Below are 17,264 nucleotides of genomic sequence, written 5' to 3'. Positions count from 1 at the left end.
AATCCAATATTAAATCTAGTTTGTTGTTGATGCAAGCATTATCAGATACAACTTTGTTAACAATTTTAAGTAAATTCACAATACTTGACTTAATTTCTTCAACATCTTCAGCCTTCTCAATGACTTTTTCAAACCTAACCTCACATGCACTACAAGCCCACTTGGACTTCTTACCTAATAAACTCATATAATTGTACTCTTCGCAACTTATTTGCACACATTCAGAATGATACCATTTACGGCAGAAAAATTCACAAAAAACTCCTTTACCATCATCTAAAACAGCATTTTTACAGACTGGACAGATATCTTCGTTCTGCCCACCAGCCATGACAGTTCCAACAGCCATGACAGTTGTTTTACAATGATTGCTGTTACAATGATTCGCGATGCTTTAATGGCCTTGTGTTAACAAAGTAAATAAAGTAAAATGTAAACAGTTTTAAAAGTTATGCAAGAAATCGAATAGATACACGATGCGTTGTGATGACACAGCTGCAAGTATTGGCAACATTTTAGTTCCAAAGATTAGCTGGCATACACTATAAGATATGTACGAACTTAATCACAAAGTTCACACTACTTCCACTCAGATTATCCACACACAATAAAAGTTTCAGAGAATCTTACCAGTCTTGACTTTAAATTCTGCAAGCTGTTGTTGCACGGACTTTGCAACGAGGTTCAAAGCTTTTGCTTAAAGCATCAGATTTTACAATAAGCATAGAAGTCTATTATTTTGCAGTACTAGAGGGGCTAACTAGTATCGTGGCATTTCATAATTTATTCTATTTGCATCTTAAAATTTACCTCTACATAAATACGCATTATTTCCATCAAAGTAAATATAATTTTCTTCGATGATTATTTCACGTCGATAACTAGGCGTAACGTTAAAATTTTTTAACCTAGTCGTTATAATATATTGAATGTCCTTTTAAGTAAGTTAGAGTTGTGGCTTAAGTCAAACAAAACACACTTAACATGATTACAAACTATTGAAATTACCTATCATATATGTATCATAAGGTAAACCATGAAAAACATCACACAACTCCTACCTTTTACTCCTAGCGGATGGTCACAAATCTTTACAGATATCTGTGCAAAACTTTTCTCCCTCGACCAAGATTTGCTCCGAGGGGGATGGAAAGCGAGGAATAACATTTTAAATATTAATGCTTCTGGGCTAGTGCTTTCCTGCTCTGAGAAACTAATGGTATGTACTTTAGGGACTTTCCCAACCATTTATAAACCTCGTTCGTTTATTTTTTTCTTATGATATCCCTGTAAAAGCTCTAGCTAAGCATTTTGTAAGTGGACTCTTTCAACATAAGAAATTTAAGTTTGTTTACAAATTGTACACGCCGTAGTTTTGTTTGTTACAACCCAAAGTAGTCCTTTTGTTAGAAAGCAACAATAATTCAACACCCAATTAAAATGTTTGAATTACAAAATTACTTAGTAAACTTTGACATTCATTTTCAACATTACGGTAGGTCTACAGTAGATGTTGAAACCGTTTCCTAAATCCAAATAGAAAAAATTTTAAATTAACTAATGTAGACATATTACAATCATTGAATTTTTAAATTAACACGCTTCAAATAGTAGTGAGGCTAGTGAGAGAGTGCATATTTAAAACTACTTAGCGTCTCCACAAAAGGAACATAACCAACCACAGATTTTTTAAATCTGCGATCAAACCAAGGAAACGATTTAAATGTGAGAACAAATTACATTACAATTTGCTTGAAGCCCATAAACTACTTTTTAAAACTTCTGTATTCCCTACTAATATATCCAAACGATACATACCGAACTAATAACCAATCTGTGATGGCTAATGACTACATTACCCAAGCTGGCGGGCGCCTACCTATGATTGACAGTAGATAATGATGGCTAGGAAGTCAGGTTACAAATATATTTGGGCCTAATGAATCGAGTAGGAGGACCGGCTCAGTGTAATCATCGACAACCTACACACTAGGCCTACTGCACGCTACTTCTAGGCCACCTGTCGACCTGCCGCCTAGAACACCTTACACAATACTAGCATATCCAAACGTAACATTTGGTTGAATAGTCAAGCCCTAATGTCAGTGAACTTAATACATTTCCTCAATGACTGAACGGTTATGGATAAGTTCTAACCATCAAACCAAATTTCAAAATATGTAAACATATTATGTAATCGAGTTTTTATCAAATTAATACAAAACCATCGATGCAAATACTACATCTATTTTTATCATTGTAGTAAACAGAAACCGGAACAGATATTCCCAGTTTTGTAAGATTTGCCAAAGCCAACAAAATAAGTAGGCTAATACTGTAACAAAAAATCTACTCCAGTAAAAAAAAACGAACCGCCTGAGCCTTTTTACAGATTTTTGAACTAAACTGTGTACTTGAGTAAAAAGTCAGAGCCAGTAAAACAGGTTAATACATTTGAAACCTATTTAGTATTACTTCATTCTTGTTTCATATCAAGTGGCAGGGAGACAATTTCTTCCCTATGTGTCTGATATTACTGTATATACAAAAACAAATATAACTTGTGATTTTTTCAACCTACCAAAGATATTACCATGGAAAGATTAACAATTGAAATTTAATCGTTACGTAGTCCCGGGGCTTAACAGTTGGTCTACAAAATAATCAGTTCAGTTAATTTTTCACTTCGTTCGTCCCTTACTTTGGTCGATACGTTCAAAAAACACACGCATCAGTGGGTCCATGTTCAAATAGCCGGAAAAACTCAAGCTTATAAGAGGCCGTTAACCTACTAAATAAATTATCATTTTCAAAATTTATTAACTTTTTCAACCACGTTGGAGTGTACAGTCTACTTTGTCACTGACGCCCGACAACATTGTGGACCACCGTCCGTTAATGGATAATGTATCCGTTAATTGCAACCTGATTAATGGCGGGAATTAACGCGGTTGGCGCGCTTTCTGCCACTCGTGCAGCACAAATTGTTTTTCTAGGACTACCAACATACCCCACCCGATCCAAAGAATCCATCTTGTTTTTTATGTAAAACTTAAAAGGTTATAAAAATACCGTTAAATACCTCTTTTAACATTTCCGACAAATCTACACTTAAACTATATTATGTGTTCTTTTAGTAAAGTAGTTAGATGTAATACCCTTATGATGACAATATTACGTATTGGCTATAAGTATATAATTTGTATAAATTTTATGTCATTATAATTTATTGATACACAATGGTGCCAACACGTAAAATTGTAACGAAGAATTTATTTAAAGCTTTGCATCTAAGCTACCTCCAAACAGAGCAAGATATGGATTACAGAATGTCATGTAAACCCCGCTCACGTATACCATAAGTTCCTCAAGTTCCGACGCGTTAGTTTGTATTCCAAGGATGGCGCTATTTCTATGTTTTTAGAATTCCATCCACTTTTCACCAACTTTATTACTTGGCAAGTGCGTCTGATACGATCAAATTTCCATTCGCTCCCTTATAAATGTTTAACTTTCATACCTCAAATAATATAACGTGTGATTAAATGCGACGGTTGAGTTCTAATCAATCATTTCATTCTACGACTTTTTAATCGGTCGTTTTTCAACCAAAAAGCATTTTTACGTATTTTAGTAAGGGGACGAAACCGGTACATTATGCAAATTCTGATCTTACTCCTATCATACAACTTTCTGTTTAAACCTCTGCTAGATAACTCTATGACACAATATCTTCTAGATATCCCAAAAAGTGTCTTTTCAGCCATTGAAAATTAGTGTTAGCTTCACCTCAATGGATAAATTGGAGCTCATGGTGCAAAGAGTCGTCTGCGAAACGAAGTGGTGATAGAGCACGCTTAGCAATCAGGAGGTTTCCGAATCGATCCAAGACGTTACAATCGTTTACTATCTCGAAACTCTCCTTCACACACTTTCGCCTTCATGTACCTTGGTATATCGACGTCGTAAAAGTATAATGCAAAAACATCTCAAAATATAGGCTCTGGTTATGAAATATACTGCACATAAATTAGCTTTTCAGACCACACCGGAGACTAAATATCTTTTATTCCAGAGCCTGTGAAGTTTCTCCACCTGTCACGCCCCATGCCGCTGGAAGCTTCTGTACCACTTGTTATGATATATTGGTGTGAGTTATAGTCACCGTGGTTAGCCTGATTTATTTATTGTCTCTAATAGTTGCCGGGGGCTGCCACGCCAAGTGTAGACCGATATTTGGTCATTAGACTCCATACCACGGCACCTCCAAGGCCGTATACACAGGTATAGTTATCTCGTCGACCTGACACGTTCTGGAGGAAGAAATTGGATGAAAGTATAGGAGTGTGTCGGGACAGCGAAGATGATCTTACTCTAAATACGATTAGGTTATGGATTAACAGTTCACTTAAGATTTTAATTAAATACGTTTAGTTTTCCCAAACTTTTCTATAAATCTGCCCTTATACCATGAAAAGCATAATTCCAGACCCTGTCAACAGTGAGAATGGTCGAAATCTATTAAATTCATCGTCATTGTAACATTTTCGAACAAATTGTAAATGTTTAAAAATATGTATCTATGAATCGAACATTTAGTAAGAAATATACTAATACATTTGCTAAAAACCTTAACCACACAAATGTGTAAATTCTGTTGAGACATCTGAACCTTACAGTGAAACCCTAATACATAAATGGTATTGGATTTATTTTTTCCTTAAAGGTATTAGATTCATTAATATTGGAACCCTCATTTTTTAATTCCTGCTTTCATCATTAAGTCAACCAACCAAGTACTTTGTTAAAAATTTTCGAAACTTTGCGACATAATAACATAAATATTCGCTTCTGACAGAGAATTCACAAATCCGTACTGTAATTCAGTATTTAAGATGGAAACAGACGATATTTCCTTACACGAAAAATATGGTGTTCACGCATGCAAGGGTATTACCGACCATTTTCTTGGTCTTAAATCAAAAAGGATATGTTTATCAGGAGAGTATCTCACAGGGGAGAATAGATTACTGTATTGCTGTCAACAGCTGACGCTTCTCAACGCGAGGGAACAACAAAAACGCACGCACTTTGATATACACCGTGTCCCAAAAAAAAACTGAACAATTTTAAATTGTTACGTCCAGACATACCTAGTCTACTTTGAAGGTGATCATATGATAACTGAGCTCATGAAGTTTTGTTCAATATCAATTGTAACTATCAGCTGATTCATTGTTGTCGCTTGAAACTTGAAATTTAAAAACATTGCCCTGTCATTAAGCAGGCACCATGAACGCACGAGAGAAAGCACAATGCGTTGAGTGGTATATTCAAAGTAAGTCAGATATTGCAGTGCAAAGAACATTTAGAAGACGCTATGGTTGACGTCCTCCATCACGGAACAGCATTCGAGCCTGGTATGACAAATTTATGTTAATTGGAAGCGTACAACATTTTAAAGGTATAGGTAGGCCGAAAATACAAAATTAATTGATCGAAAACGTGCAACAATTATTTCTTCACGACCCTCGAAAGTATGTTTGCTGTGCAGCATGTGAGTTAAATTTGTCAAAATTATAAGTTTATAAGACAGAAGTTTCCGATGTCCGAGAATTGAGGCAAAGAATAAATGCAGCCTTAACATTACTGACGAAATGCGCCATAGAGTGTGAGCTGAATTGGACAGCCGTATTGTCTATCTTTTTGCCAACAATGGCAACCATGTTGAAAATCATTAACACAAATGATATCAAACAAAACTTAGGAATATTTGTGTAAGTTAAAATGTAATTAGTTTATCGTGTGATTGTTAATGAACTTTTTATAAGTAAATAAAATTGTTCAGTTTTTTTTTGGACACGGTGTATAACGTGCATCTCGACCTATTAAATCTTGGGAGTATTATTGATAAACTTTGTCCCACAGTACATTATCACAAGATGACTTTCCGTAACATAACAAAAACATAAACTATCAAGACAAGATGTTGAACAAGGTATGTTTCATGACCGGTGAAAATCAACTTTGGGTTTACAAAGCAGAATGATATATAATTTGCAAATTAGTGCTTGTGGTCTGGTTATCCCGTAGTGTAGAGTTGTATGGTAAAATCTACCCTTCGAAGATAGAAATTTGTCACTAAGCCATTCAAACATTACGGTACAAATTGACACATAATTGATTTACCATTTGAAAGACCTAGGAAACAACACTATTTTGTAGCTGGTATCGGTATGGGCATTTCAGTACAATAATGACTTATTTGATGAATTACTTATAATTTCTAATTTGATTTTAACCTTCAAATATCAATTATCACTTATTATAAGTTAGGGACGCCATTATGTGCGTATTTTGACCCAAAAATATGAGTGTAGTATGAGTGGCGCGATCTTTTAGTCTTGTTAGGGACTAAGTCCGACATATTCCTTAGACACAACTGTTAAGAGTCTTCCGTAGTGGAAGCCATGTTGGATTTCTTCCCCATAAGAACAATGTTAGAACATTACATCATTTGTGGACACGTAATGGCGTTATTTGTTAAGATATAGCTTTGAAATTTAAAATTTGTATTTTTAACATAATAGACTCGTGACTGAGGTTTTTGAATTTCGAAAATCCATTTTCATTTCCTTTCAATAATTAGCTTAATTTTAAGCTAAATAATAATCAACTATTCATTATAAAAATTAAAAATTGTGAAATAAAAAACGTCAATCTCTAGAGGACCGCAATTCCTTAAATTTAACTCCTTATCCATAATTATATGACAATTTGCTGATGAGATATTTGGACCCAAAGTTAACATTGTTCTTATGGGGAAGAAATCCAACATGGCTTCCACTTCGGAAGACTCTTAATTAATAGCCCAAACAGCTAATGGCAATAGGGACCTACAGTTTATAGTGGAATCCGAACCAAATTCTTGCCTTGGTATTAACGAATTGGTCTAATTATCAGGATAATACTGCGGATAGTCGTAGTACTCACTAGTACTCAAATCAAGTGGTTGCAAATAATTTAATAAATTGTATTTTTAATTGGTAACTTTTACTTTGAACACAATGATGAAACTAAAATTTAAATACGAAATCATTCGACTGAATTAATTTTCTAAATTCTAAGGCAAACACTCCGCTAACAACATCTCACTTTACGGCACTTTCCTCTCAAAATTAGGGTTTATTTTCGTCTTAAGGCGATATAAAGTAAAGCTGAATCCATTCCAGAGAAAGTGAGCCGGGTGTGATTTTTACTGCTGGATTAACGAGATGGATTGTTTGGAACAGTTACTTTGTTACTTTGAAGGTTTAATTAATGTTAGAACCTCATAGGTTTACGATACAACCGGATTGGCTGTTACGTGTGTATTAGGCTGAGTAGTGACTGGGAACGTAAATCATTCTTGTGGCGCTAGAAACACTAAACATCCCGGATGGACAAGGTGGTCAAGGACGGAATGAAAGGCAAGACACTTTCACAATAAATAATTGAAAATTGATACATTTTACATGTCTTTACATAAGGGTTTACTAGAAGCTAAGGGTGTTATGGTACACTAATGGTTTCTTTTTCTGTGCGTTGATTATTAGTATTTGGCTCTAGTATGCACACACCACGCCAACTGGTATATCTAATATTTACCATTCCTAAAAACCTTTTGAGATATAAACTTTCCTTTCGACGTCTACATTTAGAAAGTTTACTATCATAGTAGTACCTTAAATGGGAAATAAATATTTAGTAACTTAACAGATATGTCTCCTATCTGTTGCAGCCAAGTTATGTGTTTGAACGGCAATGTAGTTGATAGTGTCGCCGGCGCTGTATATGGCGCAATGCATGGATAGCGCCGAGCGCCGCCTACGCTAGTATTGTCACTACTATAGCTAATAGGGAGCAACACACTCGCACAATGTGCGGTTGTTGTCCCTGCTTATCTACCGATTTCAATAATCAGCTAACAAATATTCACTTGAGTTAAAACGTTAAACACTTTTATAAACGAGGACTGTGGGCCTATACGGTAGTTCTCATAATATGGGTATTGTTTTCTAGGTTAGACCGAGTCGTTGAACTGTCTTGGATATCAGTCAACAAGCAGATTTTGTAGTTGCTTCACTACTGAATTTGCACCCTGATTATGGATAACTGTAAAACGTCGACATTTAAAAACAACTTGACGATCCAGAAGACAACGAACATACAGTTTTGCTATATGTATGAAAATCGTCTAAAGTGCATAAACTTAATTCAAAATCAACTCGGCGACTAAGTAAATGGGTCTCAGCTACCCAGATGAATTACCATAGTGCACCCATTTCACCGGATCAATCTGAAAGTATATATAGATTTTTGATTGTTCGAAACTGGGCTCTGCTGTCTTTGCTGCCTTGAACCTTTTAGATTGTCCTGTCTAAAGAAACAACTGAACTCGATCAATCAATCAATCAATCACAAAGCTGTAATACCCCCGCCGCAGCAAACCTGCAGACTAAGCGAATTTCAACTTGTCTGATTACATTTTTACTAAAATATTTCCACAAATAAGACATATTTATTCCCAATTTAAATAACATTAGATTTAACGAGTGCTTAGGTTTGCTGCTACGGGGAAGGTAAAAAGTGTCATTTGACCAACCGTCAATAGTGCAGGATGAAATAAATAAATTTGCCACAATTTATCAAAATATATCCATAAACAAGTAAACTACAACAGTTTTCATTTTCTCCATAAGAATAACATAGGAATTTTAAATTTACACTTTTTTTAATTTTCTCTGTAACCACTAGGCATACAACAATGCTTCAATATACTAAATTATTTCTTTTTTTTAAGCTCTACAAAATGGTTGGGGAAGAAATTCTAAAATTTTATGTTTTTAGGGTCAAAAATGGGAAAAGCTCATTTTTACCCCATTAAACCCCCTATAAACTCATTTTTACCCCCATTAAACCCCCTATAAACCCCCGTCCCATGGTCCGATCATGCTGGTTCGCGAACTCGTTCGAATAAACGTAGGTTTACACAAGTTATACCTAATTTCATCAAAATCTGATCAATTTCGTTCGAGTTATCGTGCTAACGGACACATAACATATATGTACGGTGGAGGTATCTTATAGGCGGTGAAGCCTATAAGAGATAAAAAACAGAAGTGTTTACAAAAGTGTGATGGAGAAGTAATCAACTCGAGCAGCTGATAGTGTTTACTTACGGTTAAAGAAAGATAAGACCCTCGTCAAAAACAGTTCCAATCTACCACCAAGGAGCCCTTACAGCACCAATCAACAGGCAATTGTTGTGCTTCTCTTTCAATTGGCCCTCCAGTCTCTTGATTACTTTTAGGGAGTAATTTACAAGACAAAACTCCATCAGGAGGTGGGAAGTTTTGGTTTAAACTTCGTAAAGAAAGTTGTGAAACAAGTATTTTTAGTGTTTTAGAGTAAAATATGTATACAGTAGAACCTTAATAACTAGACTCTCGTAGGTATTATAAAATAAGACTTGTTATCAAGTTTGACTTCTTATCGAGGTTTACAATAACATGTGATTAGGGGTAAAATAATTTCAAGGGGATTGGAAAATGACACTTTGTTATCAAGGTTCTACTTATAGAACTCATTTTCCATCTCCTGAAAATTGACAATGCAGAAAAGGTCCTTAACCGTTAAAGGTTTTTAAACAATTAATTTATTGTGCTTTGATGGTATTTATCAGTTTTGAGTATCATAAAATATTCGATTTAATTACCTTGTTTACCTGACTTGTTGCACTATAGTCAATTACAATCGATGCTAACAGAGGCAACGTATTTGATAACTGTTCCGTACATTTTATAACACAAGTACAATACAAACTATAATGGGACTGAATGCACACAATTTTTGCAGTACCATGCTATGTACATCGTTTCATTAATCGCACACTGAACAAAACTCTGAATAACTTTACATGGATTGTTATAGAAAGTTTGAATTTCTATGCTAAATCTTTGTTTGGCTGACGACTACTATTTGGATTTTTTTACAAACGCTTTATATTGTTCGCACTGAAGGACAGTTAATCCGTTTCCTTAATAAATGGAAACGGAAATCGATGTTTCTGGTTCAGGAACCCCCTGTGTTGCAAAGTGAACCGAAGCTTGATTGTAATTTAGTCCACGTGCACGGACTGTGAATAAAACCTGTAAAAGGTTTAGACCTATCAAAACTGTCCCAAGCAGATTACTAGGTCGTTTTCTATTTTGATAGTACATATAACAACTACAATTTACCACTATGACCTAAACAACTGTCCACTGTTTTCCTAAATTATTTTTAGTACAAATTTATCTTTATCCATCCTAGTGCATGATAAATGGTTCTGGTTGAAGAGCCAGGTGCGAAAAGACAGTAAAAAGCTATCATCTCACTCATTTGAACTCGTCCACCATTCATCATTGCCTTAAAATACACACCAGCTCTTTTCGTATCGTATAAATTAATCTTTGAATGTAGGAAATATGCATAGATTATGCTCGATTTTGATGAAAAAGATACATGTACGTTACGATACTCTAATGAGTCTAATGTACAATACCTTTTCAAGAAAATCATGCACACTTTTACCAACCTAAATGATTTAAACGCGAAATCCAACCTTCGCAATAACCTTATCGTTTCATCAAGCGTTTACGATGAATTCGCCGGTGAAACCATCGCCTAGGGATGCGATATAAGTGTACACTGTATCGAAATATACAGCTGCATACGCACATCAATAACTTCAAGACCTCCTAGACTAATGAACAGGTAAGAGAAAGTACAAACACTCAATCAGTTCTGGTTTCACCGGGTGTCAGCGCTCGTCTTATCAGCTGATCCTTTCAATTATCAGCTGATCGATGCGATAACACTATTCGATTAATCGACAGAACGATCTAAACGTGCCGTTACACGTCTGACGCGGTAGACCGGTAAATGATCGATAATGCGAATGATTAGATCGCCAGCGTGTTGAGTTGATCTGTTGTATGTCTTTGTTACTCCCTTGTGTCATTTATCTTCTCTGCAATTTGAAGGATTGGACACACAGATATACAGATTAGAATTGAATTTCTACCTTTATTTTTTAGCGTTCACAAAGATGATTTAAGTAACCTAAGTTTGTTGGTGATTTCATACTTTTTTAACGCCCCTTTATAAACAGTTAAATTGAACTTCTCTATAAATCATGAAATAATGTGTTAACAATAAGACCTATCTACATTTCAAAATAATGATTGAAATAAAGGAATTTCTATTGAAAAATTTCAGTTCTTCTTTACATTAGCAGAATTAGGTTGTCTATTAAAATATTGAAGGGGAATTCAAATATTTAAAGAATAAATGGCTATTTCAGCTAGTTGCCTAAGAAAAATCTATGTCTTTGGAATTCAAAGGGTCACATTAAATCCGTGCCATTCAATTTAAAAAGAAAGATCTTACTTCATGCCAATTCCAAGGAGGAAAGTAATTCCAATCCAACACCACTCAATCCGTGCAGACTTTTCAAATCTCCAGGAAGTGCTAGGAAAAGACAATCACTAGCCAGACCATGTGATTCACAAGGCCAAAAATGTGTGCCAATCGTTCTACGGCCCAATTTGAAGCTCAGCTACTTGACGGGAAATCTATTATTTCCTACTTCAATCTCCAATATTTTCATCCTGCACCAACGCAAGTGAGACTGAGCCAATACCACTTTTCCGTGAAGGATCGTTACAACTACTCCTGATGCTCTGATCCTGGTAGGATTTTGAGGCTGAAGTTCAATCAAATGAAATAAGTAACCAATCCCTGCACTTCAGCTATTTGTGGTGGTTCGCTGTGAAACTTGATACGACTTTCTTGTTAGTTCAGATGATGTTGTTTTATTTCAATCTTATATACTTCTTTTTAGTGTATTTCCCATATATGGAAAAAGCTAGTACCGTAATACTCATGGAAAGACCTGGACCCGGGACCGATTTAATTTTTCGTTTTGAGGTCCCTAGAGGCCAAAAACACCATCCGTTCAAATTCATACATATATTATTTAAATGTGTCTCCGTTAGCACGATAACTCGAGCAAAAATGATCTGATTTTGATGAAATTTTGTGTAAATGTGTAAACCTACGTTTATTCGAACGAGTAAACTTTTGGCGAGTCGGTGGCTCAGTCGGTAGCGTCACGGTCGTGGTTTCGAATCCTGGTCACTGCCGAAAACATTTTATCAGTACAGTTCACCTTTGTCCTGTACCGGCTCACCCCTTGCTTTGCTGGATACGTTCCATCCCACGCACGGGCAGTTAGTCTATGTGGACGGGCAAAAATGCAAGGCTGCCAACCTCTTAAAAAAAAAGAGTTCACGAAACAGCATGATCAGACTATGAGAAAAGGGGTTTATGAGGGGTTTTACCCAGTAAAAATAGGGGTTTTCCCATTTTTGACCCTAAAAAACTAAATTTTACAATTCATTTCCAAACCATTTTGTAGGGCTTAAAAAAACAAATAATTTAGTATATTGAAGCGTCATTGTGTGCTTAAAAGTTACAGAGAAAATTCAAAAAAATTGTAATTTTAAAATTTCCATGTTATTTTTATGGAGTGTTATAGTGTTATGTATTCAATCACATTCAATGCTATTGGATACTGATACTGAACATACCATCCATATAGACCAGTTGTCACCCACTTTTTACAACCAATACAGTTCTGTGAACAACTCACAGAATTCGCTAGTGTCTGAAATAACATTTCAAGAGCAACAAGACCACAACAACAAAACAAAATCATCTGACATAAATTACCGCAAAGTAAACACTAGAGTAATTCCATAATAAACAACAGCTGGCGAACTCATCTCACCAACAACAGCCATCAAATTAGCCTTACATTCTCCAAGTCAACAATCAATAGACAAGAACAATACGACCGACGTTATCTGTTATGTAATTAATCATGCTTTGTGCAAACCTCGAACACTGCCTCAGGAGTACACATCGCTGGTGTACAATGGCTTTGGCCTTCCTAAGCGCCGCGGGCCGCGCACTGACGGGCGCAAAACGGGGTTGTCTCGGCCACTGAATGGGTTACTGTTACTCCAATATGTAATCTTTGATTACTACGATGAAGAGGCGTTATTTCATAACATACACAAAACTAATGGTTGTTCTGTGTTAACTGTGTTTCCGTTCCGCTAATTAATAGTAACTGTACATATATAAAACAACATCATAGATCCTGATGGGTTTGCTTCTCTCAGTAGAAGAAAATGTCTTTAGGGACTTATGCACGATAACGCTTGAGAGCGTTGATGTTTTCTATTCATTCAAATTGACCTAGGATACTGCAATTGGACATTTTTCATGGAATTTTTTTATCATTTGGTTTTAGTTATTCGTTGTTGTAATTTATCATTTTAGTGTATCTATCTTACGCTATAACTGTGGAAAATTCACTTGGCTTAACAAAAACGAGATGAAGTTCCGAACGGATGATCCTGAACATTTCATTTCAAACTTTCCCCCGTGTTGTGCTAGGGGAGGATGGAGTACGTTGTAGAGGCTGTTATTTATTATCTCTGGAGGGCTGTTGTGCCGGGGGGGGGGGGGTCGATAAGAGGGGAACCCTAGGTCACGGTTCGGCCACAATCACGCAATGTTTGGGACTATGTAGTGTGTTGTCCTGTGAAATTGAATGTTTGCTGGACAATTGAGAACAGCTGGTGAATAAATTAATTGAGAATCGGTGGATCTGACGGTAATCTACATTAGTTTTAAATACGTTTACTACAATCACAATTTCAGTGGAAATTACTTTGCTCACTATGTTGAGCTAATGGGGGATACATTTTATTGAAAATCATACTTAGCAGAAGTCGATTGATGCCTTACAGAATTATAAACAGAAAACTAAGTAAATAAACCATTCAACCTGATTTCACATTTAAACTACAGTATATCGTGTATGTACAATGATTGAACAAATGGATCATGGATAAATTGATAAATTATTATTATTAATAATCTTGAAGAGGTACGTTGATAAAAAACCCTTAACCCACACACTAACCCAACGTACTCCGTGGTTGTTGTTAACATACCTCGTTTGAATTACTATACAGGGTGTCCCGGAACTCTCTACCAATATTTTAGGGCATTGTTCCTGGGTAAGAAACATATCTAAATATCATATTTAAATTGTCCGGAAGTCCTTACTTACTCAGATAGCCGCCATTTTGTTTTTTTCACTTATTAATTTTTTTCTGAAGATTGGTTAAACATACGAAGTTGAAACTTTGCACAAACATTTATGACAACTAGACAAACCTACAAAAAAATTATGACGATTTTTCAAAATCACAAAACAAAATGGCGGCTGTTTAAAATTTTGTTTCTTAAATTACTCGAAAACCGTTGATGTTACAAAGATTTTACAAGAATAACTTTTTTAAGGCAATTTTATTACAAATCGATCGACACCTTAATCTTTAAGATCGGACGAGTATTAACTGAGATATGGCAGTTTTAGTGATACGTGACCTCCGGATATTAGTTGCAGCGCATGCTGAAAGCGGTCACATATCACTAAAACTGCCATATCTCAGTTAATACTCGTCCGATCTTAAAGAATAAGGTGTCGATCGATTTGTAATAAAATTGCCTTAAAAGAGTTATTCTTATAAAATTTTTGTAAAATCAACGGTTTTCGAGTAATTTAAGAAACAAAATTTTAAACAGCCGCCATTTTGTTTTATGAATTTGAAAAATCGTCATAATTTTTTTGTAGCTTTGTCTAGTTGTCATAAATGTTTGTGCAAAGTTTCAACTTCGTATGTTTAACCAATCTTCAGAAAAAAATTAATAAGTGAAAAAAACAAAATGGTGGCTATCTGAGTAAGCAAGGACTTCCGGACAATTTAAATATGATATTTAGATATGTTTCTTACCCAGGAACAATGCCCTAAAATATTGGTAGAGAGTTCCGGGACACCCTGTATAATGGCTCACATAGCCTCACTTTAACATTGAAATACTTTGTAGCTATTTAGTTTGGACTATAACCCGTGTTATGTTCGTTGAACATACTCAAACATACTGACTTCGTTTGTTTTTGACTTCAACATAACAGAAAAGAGGTAAATTTAAATATACACGAGTAAATATGAATATGAGGTGATAGTATTAAAACAACGATGTTAACAAAATACTCTTCTTTCGTTGATACACCACTTGTTATTGTCCAATTAAGTTAACGGATTGTATGTATGATACTGCACGCTATAGATATGGAAATAGGTACTATATTTTGTGATAACACAGCTATTGATTAGCGTTTTCTCTTCAACGCAATGAAAATAAAATCCGAACATATAATACACTGTTGTCCAACTACATGAGTGTCAAGAACTTTCAAAGCTACTTAGTTTATTGCCAAAACTCACAGTCATCTGGATGCGATGACCGACTTGTAATCACAGCTTATAAAGATATCAATTGTCGACAATATCGATCGTGATCTCGATATCCGCCGACCCAGATAATCGATTGTTGTAATTTGGCGCGAACCTACAATTAAATTTGGCGCGGCCGCGGGCGCGAGGTTGTTAATCGACTAGCAATACATGTTTGCATACGTGCAAATTACGAGTGCGAATATCTGATCCGACGGTGAAATGTGTGAGAATTCACGTCGCCGGATTTCCCTTTCGAGAAATCAGTCACCTCCGGCACAATGGTATGATTTGCTGTGGAGGAGTAGCAAGTGGGGGTGTTGAAAAAGTACATTTTCAACCGGTTAAAAATAAATTAGTTTGCACTGAACAAAACTTTAATTTCCTCAATCGTTTCAATTTGCCGTACTCCCAAATTTTCAACCTGAAAAGAAAATATTAACACGTACCAGCCAGGTGGCCAGATCGGGTAAACCACGTTGTAAGTTCTCGTAGATCAGCTGTTGCACTGTTATTGTTTTGCATACTCAACGTATAATTCCATGTTGTTTTAGGTCCTATCCCGGACCGCTTTCGTTTGGACAAACTACAACAGCAGTATCCGAAGTTATTGTGTATACGTTATAGCTTTGACGTTTGATAAAACTGCACTATACAAAGTCCAGTGGTAATAGATAAAGGGAAACACAGTATCATCAAAACTACAGCTAGTAATTTTCACTAACATATTCATCCAACGACAGCTGCAAATCCAACGCGAAGACAATAGGGTTCGACGCTACCATAATGACAGTTCGTCGTCCCCAAATTACTTTCATACCCGGTTATTTAAGCAGTGATTTTCACACTCTGGCCATTAGTATATTAGCATACAGGGTGAGTCAGTAAGTCAGCCAAATTAACGTGCCTGTCCAACCATAGTTCACATCGGCGGTGCCTTGTTGGGCTACTGACCAACTGTTGGCTTTAACTGACGCCAACACTTTCCTCCAACTTCATTGCCATCTGTTTACTCTTCGAGTTGGTCGACACAAGTGGAAAAAATTCTTTTAAACGTTTTTTCTTCGCTATTGGGAATTTTAAGTAGATTTGAGGTGATCGTAAAAGCAGGTTAGCAATAATTATTCGTTTTGTTTTAATAAATGACGAGGTGTTAGCCCGTCCTACGTACGAGAGTAGTCAGATAAAACTGTGTATAATTCAGAACAGCTACACGTATAAAGACAAATTTTATTGCAGCCTACAGCACAAAGAGTAATTATCAATTGAGAAGTGTATAGGCCTAGTCAACGATATCACATTCCAATTCCATCGCATACCTGCCTCTTCCATAATCAATATCACCACAATACAATTACTCATACTATACACAATTTCCAGTAGGTCTGAATAGAAACTCCCTAAAATAAAACGAAAACATTTAATAAAATTCACAGTACACATGATTATAACGTTGGTTTCAGAACATAATTAGACGAATCTTCCACGGATATCCTTTGTATCAATTTCACTGCATCAATTGCTAGCTAAATAAGTGTAATCAAAGAAAAGTAAAAACAACAACATATAGTTTTTTTTTTAAACAGCTGAGTCAAAAATAAAATAATATTCATTTGAACAAAAGAACTGGTCACATGTTGAAGGAACTTAAACCGTAAACACGCTAGTGACGTATTAATTGTCTATGTTTATTATCCATTCTGTTATCAGTTCTAATATCCTTAATAATTAAACCAACCTCATTGAATCAATGTACACCGTAATTCCCCATATTCATTTATTTAAACTATAAAATATTCAGAG

The 17,264-nt window shown here is 35.6% G+C and overlaps 1 protein-coding gene across 3 annotated transcripts in view; it reads right to left on the bottom strand.

Moving 5' to 3' along the window:
* Positions 1 to 17,264, bottom strand: part of LOC128993840 (pleckstrin homology domain-containing family G member 4B-like) — a 434,838-nt gene that overhangs the window by 332,332 nt on the left and 85,242 nt on the right. The window lies entirely within an intron of this gene.

The sequence above is a fragment of the Macrosteles quadrilineatus genome, unplaced genomic scaffold, assembly GCF_028750875.1.
Source record: "Macrosteles quadrilineatus isolate MER2022 unplaced genomic scaffold, UCM_ALF_1.0 Scaffold_5__1_contigs__length_97177068, whole genome shotgun sequence".
Taxonomy (NCBI): Eukaryota; Metazoa; Arthropoda; class Insecta; order Hemiptera; family Cicadellidae; genus Macrosteles; species Macrosteles quadrilineatus.
The sequence above is the reverse complement of the archived record's forward strand: the minus strand, read 5'-3'. Positions and strand labels throughout refer to the sequence as shown.